Raw genomic sequence first — 6471 nt, 5'->3', positions numbered from 1 at the left:
ACCTAACTGTGGCTGTACCAGATTATCGCTTAACCTAACTGTGGCTGTACCAGATTATCGCTTAACCTAACTGTGGCTGTACCAGATTATCGCTTAACCTAACTGTGGCTGTACCAGATTATCGCTTAACCTAACTGTGGCTGTACCAGATTATCGCTTAACCTAACTGTGGCTGTACCAGATTATCGCTTAACCTAACTGTGGCTGTACCAGATTATCGCTTAACCTAACTGTGGCTGTACCAGATTATCGCTTAACCTAACTGTGGCTGTACCAGATTATCGCTTAACCTAACTGTGGCTGTACCAGATTATCGCTTAACCTAACTCAAGTTGTCCCTTAACCTAACTCAAGTTGTCCCTTAACCTAACTCAAGTTGTCCCTTAACCTAACTCAAGTTGTCCCTTAACCTAACTCAAGTTGTCCCTTAACCTAACTCAAGTTGTCCCTTAACCTAACTCAAGTTGTCCCTTAACCTAACTCAAGTTGTCCCTTAACCTAACTCAAGTTGTCCCTTAACCTAACTCAAGTTGTCCCTTAACCTAACTCAAGTTGTCCCTTAACCTAACTCAAGTTGTCCCTTAACCTAACTCAAGTTGTCCCTTAACCTAACTCAAGTTGTCCCTTAACCTAACTCAAGTTGTCCCTTAACCTAACTCAAGTTGTCCCTTAACCTAACTCAAGTTGTCCCTTAACCTAACTCAAGTTGTCCCTTAACCTAACTCAATTTGTCCCTTAACCTAACTCAATTTGTCCCTTAACCTAACTCAATTTGTCCCTTAACCTAACTCAATTTGTCCCTTAACCTAACTCAATTTGTCCCTTAACCTAACTCAATTTGTCCCTTAACCTAACTCAATTTGTCCCTTAACCTAACTCAAGTTGCCCCTTAACCTAACTCAAGTTGCCCCTTAACCTAACTCAATTTGTCCCTTAACCTAACTCAATTTGTCCCTTAACCTAACTCAATTTGTCCCTTAACCTAACTCAATTTGTCCCTTAACCTAACTCAAGTTGCCCCTTAACCTAACTCAAGTTGTCCCTTAACCTAACTCAAGTTGTCCCTTAACCTAACTCAATTTGTCCCTTAACCTAACTCAAGTTGTCCCTTAACCTAACTCAAGTTGTCCCTTAACCTAACTCAATTTGTCCCTTAACCTAACTCAATTTGTCCCTTAACCTAACTCAAGTTGCCCCTTAACCTAACTCAAGTTGCCCCTTAACCTAACTCAAGTTGTCCCTTAACCTAACCCACGTTGTCCCTTAACCTAACCCACGTTGTCCCTTAACCTAACCCACGTTGTCCCTTAACCTAACCCACGTTGTCCCTTAACCTAACCCACGTTGTCCCTTAACCTAACCCACGTTGTCCCTTAACCTAACCCACGTTGTCCCTTAACCTAACCCACGTTGTCCCTTAACCTAACCCACGTTGTCCCTTAACCTAACCCACGTTGTCCCTTAACCTAACCCACGTTGTCCCTTAACCTAACCCACGTTGTCCCTTAACCTAACCCACGTTGTCCCTTAACCTAACCCACGTTGTCCCTTAACCTAACCCACGTTGTCCCTTAACCTAACCCACGTTGTCCCTTAACCTAACCCACGTTGTCCCTTAACCTAACCCACGTTGTCCCTTTGCCTAACATAGTTCACTGCTCGGAATCTCTGGTGTCGTTGTTATCCTCATGTAGATGTCTTGCGAGTGTTGCTTACTTTCCACATATTCCCGCTATCCACTGTCAATTGTACTGCAATAGGACTATATCGCCCCCCCCCCCCTCTGTCCCCCTCTTTGTGTCTCTGTCCTCTCAAGCTGGTCGGTTTGGCGTTTGAGTGTTAAATGAGCCTCGCAGCTGTTCAGTTGCATTCAGATGTCGACGCCCTCAGTGTACGTCGTGGTATGGTCTGTGTCCATTGTCCGCTGATGTCGTACGCGTAACCCACACGCTGTACCGATCATCGGTCGTTACGTACAGAGTGAAGTAGTGTGATACGTGTGACCGTACGCTGGCTGTGCCCAACGGTGTCGAATCTCAATTTCCATATGTTGTGCTCGATGCTACTTGTCTCGTCTCCCAATAACAGCTAGGTTGCACTGTGGTACGCCGTAGAGGCGTGTGGGAGGAACGTACGAACGCATTGTATGTCACCCTGGGTCGCTGGGGGTGGTGGTGCGGTGAGTCAGGTCAGGTCAGCGTGAGCCGTCTGATGTAGTGACGCGTGTATTCCGACTTTGTCGTATTGCCTCACACAAAGTGCTACCCTGGTGGACCGCGTTCCATATCTGGGACATGCCGCAGATGCCGGTTGACAGTGGATCGCGGAAGGGACATCGCATACGTGCGCGGGCCACCTTCCACGTGTTCTCTTCTGCACATGTCGCAGTGTGTATGTGGTCTGATGTAGTGTGTCGTGACACATGACATCCTGGCATGCAAGAATTGTTGAATTCGCAAATGTAGGTGGACATCTACGTTTACTGCCCAAGATACGCAAATGAACTGGAAATCCGTTGTTGAGCGGTTGTTCACGCTGGAGGTGAATCTGTGATGGCGACGATCGGTACAGCTATTAACCGGTTGTTTCAGCGGTACCCGCCACATCCACACACGTGACTAGGCCCATGTGGGTATGAAGCGATACGCGGCGGTGGCTTCGTGGGACTGTTCCCGGCCGGTGAAGGGGGGCCGCCCGGCGTGTTGGCCGCGCGCTGCGTGGGCGCACGCGCAACAGCCGGCTGGTGGGGGGCGCCGAGTGGCAGGAGCGCCAGCAGACGGGCCCGGCAGGCGGCGCAGCTACGCTGCGGCGCACCCTGCACGCGGCGCCTGGCGGCCAAAGTTGGTTCAGCCGAGCCCGGTGCGAAGCGCGGTGGACATCTGCAGTGTGCTGGTCTGATTGAGGACTGTGTGCGTTGAGGATGCGCCGCCGCCTGGCACTCGGCGCCGCGACGCCGTCTGCTGCTCGGTCGCCCCAGCGGTTCTCGCAGGTGGTTTGTATCGCAGTTGTGCGGACGTGTTGGCGCGTGCGCTGTGCTGGGAGAGTTCGCTTCTGCACCCAAGTGGGGCTTTGCCCTTGTGTGGCGCTGGCGTTGGAGCTGCCGGTCACCATAGGTGGCGCGTGTTGTCTCCCGCCGGCAATGCCACGACAGCACGCTCCCGGGCCTCTGTCGGCAGCGGCAAGCTCAGTTGGGAGCAAGGGTGTTCGCACTAAAACCGTCTACTCGCCTAACTCCGGGTGATTGCGCCTCTCTCGAAACCGACCAAGTACCTAGGACGGCGCTGCGCGCCGCCGGGACCTGAGAGGGTTTCGAGGTGTATCGTGCAGGGGAGCTCGGCCTCCTCCTGTTTGCAGAATAATTGAGCGGACGCTTGCGTGTTCGCGCGGGCCCCCGGGACACACTCCCGGGCGGCCGGCTGCTCAGCTCTAGTTGACGCAGCTCCCTGGTTGATCCTGCCAGTAGTCATATGCTTGTCTCAAAGATTAAGCCATGCATGTCTCAGTACAAGCCGCATTAAGGTGAAACCGCGAATGGCTCATTAAATCAGTTATGGTTCCTTAGATCGTACCCACGTTACTTGGATAACTGTGGTAATTCTAGAGCTAATACATGCAAACAGAGTCCCGACCAGAGATGGAAGGGACGCTTTTATTAGATCAAAACCAATCGGATTGGCTTGTCTGGTCCGTTTGCCTTGGTGACTCTGAATAACTTTGGGCTGATCGCACGGTCCTCGTACCGGCGACGCATCTTTCAAATGTCTGCCTTATCAACTGTCGATGGTAGGTTCTGCGCCTACCATGGTTGTAACGGGTAACGGGGAATCAGGGTTCGATTCCGGAGAGGGAGCCTGAGAAACGGCTACCACATCCAAGGAAGGCAGCAGGCGCGCAATTTACCCACTCCCGGCACGGGGAGGTAGTGACGAAAAATAACGATACGGGACTCATCCGAGGCCCCGTAATCGGAATGAGTACACTTTAAATCCTTTAACGAGTATCTATTGGAGGGCAAGTCTGGTGCCAGCAGCCGCGGTAATTCCAGCTCCAATAGCGTATATTAAAGTTGTTGCGGTTAAAAAGCTCGTAGTTGGATTTGTGTCCCACGCTGTTGGTTCACCGCCCGTCGGTGTTTAACTGGCATGTATCGTGGGACGTCCTGCCGGTGGGGCGAGCCGAAGGGGTGCTTTCGCGTCCCGAGGCGGACCCCGTTTAAATCCTACCAGGGTGCTCTTTGTTGAGTGTCTCGGTGGGCCGGCACGTTTACTTTGAACAAATTAGAGTGCTTAAAGCAGGCAAGCCCGCCTGAATACTGTGTGCATGGAATAATGGAATAGGACCTCGGTTCTATTTTGTTGGTTTTCGGAACCCGAGGTAATGATTAATAGGGACAGGCGGGGGCATTCGTATTGCGACGTTAGAGGTGAAATTCTTGGATCGTCGCAAGACGAACAGAAGCGAAAGCATTTGCCAAGTATGTTTTCATTAATCAAGAACGAAAGTTAGAGGTTCGAAGGCGACCAGATACCGCCCTAGTTCTAACCATAAACGATGCCAGCCAGCGATCCGCCGCAGTTCCTCCGATGACTCGGCGGGCAGCCTCCGGGAAACCAAAGCTTTTGGGTTCCGGGGGAAGTATGGTTGCAAAGCTGAAACTTAAAGGAATTGACGGAAGGGCACCACCAGGAGTGGAGCCTGCGGCTTAATTTGACTCAACACGGGAAACCTCACCAGGCCCGGACACCGGAAGGATTGACAGATTGATAGCTCTTTCTTGATTCGGTGGGTGGTGGTGCATGGCCGTTCTTAGTTGGTGGAGCGATTTGTCTGGTTAATTCCGATAACGAACGAGACTCTAGCCTGCTAACTAGTCGCGTGACATCCTTCGTGCTGTCAGCGATTACTTTTCTTCTTAGAGGGACAGGCGGCTTCTAGCCGCACGAGATTGAGCAATAACAGGTCTGTGATGCCCTTAGATGTTCTGGGCCGCACGCGCGCTACACTGAAGGAATCAGCGTGTCTTCCTAGGCCGAAAGGTCGGGGTAACCCGCTGAACCTCCTTCGTGCTAGGGATTGGGGCTTGCAATTGTTCCCCATGAACGAGGAATTCCCAGTAAGCGCGAGTCATAAGCTCGCGTTGATTACGTCCCTGCCCTTTGTACACACCGCCCGTCGCTACTACCGATTGAATGATTTAGTGAGGTCTTCGGACTGGTACGCGGCATCGACTCTGTCGTTGCCGATGCTACCGGAAAGATGACCAAACTTGATCATTTAGAGGAAGTAAAAGTCGTAACAAGGTTTCCGTAGGTGAACCTGCGGAAGGATCATTACCGACTAGACTGCATGTCTTTCGATGTGCGTGTCGTGTCGCGCAACACGCTACCTGTACGGCAGTGGCCGTGCGCCGCGTGCGGAACCACGCGTGCCTCTCAAAACTAGCGGAAGTGTTGTTGTTGTGTGGTACGAGCGCTGAAGCTCTGGAGCGGCTGGCCTGCGGTACCTGGCGCCTGGCGCCGGTTTTGAATGACGTTCGCCCGAGTGCCTGTCCGCTCCGGTGTGGAGCCGTACGACGCCCATCGGCTGTGAGGCCGTTGGACACAAAAAAATAGTGGAACAGGGGCCGTCAGACGCCTCAGTCCCGCAAATGCTACTGTCTTGAAAGAGACAGTGGGAGACTGAAAAGGAAAAGATCACCCAGGACGGTGGATCACTCGGCTCGTGGGTCGATGAAGAACGCAGCAAATTGCGCGTCGACATGTGAACTGCAGGACACATGAACATCGACGTTTCGAACGCACATTGCGGTCCATGGATTCCGTTCCCGGGCCACGTCTGGCTGAGGGTCGGCTACGTATACTGAAGCGCGCGGCGTTTGTCCCGCTTCGGAGACGTGGGAGTGTCGTGGTCGCCTGTGTGGCCGGCCGCGTCTCCTTAAACGTGCGATGCGCGCCCGTCGCCTGGCGGTTCGCATACCGGTACTTTCTCGGTAGCGTGCACAGCCGGCTGGCGGTGTGGCGTGCGACACCTCGTACAACGACCTCAGAGCAGGCGAGACTACCCGCTGAATTTAAGCATATTACTAAGCGGAGGAAAAGAAACTAACAAGGATTCCCCCAGTAGCGGCGAGCGAACAGGGAAGAGTCCAGCACCGAACCCCGCAGGCTGCCGCCTGTCGTGGCATGTGGTGTTTGGGAGGGTCCACTACCCCGACGCCTCGCGCCGAGCCCAAGTCCAACTTGAATGAGGCCACGGCCCGTAGAGGGTGCCAGGCCCGTAGCGGCCGGTGCGAGCGTCGGCGGGACCTCTCCTTCGAGTCGGGTTGCTTGAGAGTGCAGCTCCAAGTGGGTGGTAAACTCCATCTGAGACTAAATATGACCACGAGACCGATAGCGAACAAGTACCGTGAGGGAAAGTTGAAAAGAACTTTGAAGAGAGAGTTCAAAAGTACGTGAAACCGTTCTGGGGTAA

The 6471-nt window shown here is 52.8% G+C and overlaps 3 non-coding genes across 3 annotated transcripts in view; all 3 read left to right on the top strand.

Moving 5' to 3' along the window:
* Positions 1 to 3440: 3440 nt before the first annotated feature.
* On the top strand, positions 3441 to 5333 carry LOC126313499 (small subunit ribosomal RNA). The gene has a single exon (XR_007555187.1). It is a non-coding gene; the product is annotated as a small subunit ribosomal RNA (ribosomal RNA).
* A 361-nt stretch (positions 5334 to 5694) lies between these two features.
* LOC126313647 (5.8S ribosomal RNA) lies at positions 5695 to 5849 on the top strand. The gene has a single exon (XR_007555295.1). It is a non-coding gene; the product is annotated as a 5.8S ribosomal RNA (ribosomal RNA).
* Positions 5850 to 6037: 188 nt separating this feature from the next.
* The window catches only part of LOC126313585 (large subunit ribosomal RNA), a 4224-nt gene continuing 3790 nt past the window's right edge, over positions 6038 to 6471 (top strand). The window contains exon 1 of the ribosomal RNA XR_007555263.1: positions 6038 to 6471. This exon is cut by the window's right edge and continues 3790 nt beyond it. This is a non-coding gene — a ribosomal RNA (large subunit ribosomal RNA).

The sequence above is a fragment of the Schistocerca gregaria genome, unplaced genomic scaffold (assembly GCF_023897955.1).
Source record: "Schistocerca gregaria isolate iqSchGreg1 unplaced genomic scaffold, iqSchGreg1.2 ptg000483l, whole genome shotgun sequence".
Taxonomy (NCBI): Eukaryota; Metazoa; Arthropoda; class Insecta; order Orthoptera; family Acrididae; genus Schistocerca; species Schistocerca gregaria.
The sequence above is the reverse complement of the archived record's forward strand: the minus strand, read 5'-3'. Positions and strand labels throughout refer to the sequence as shown.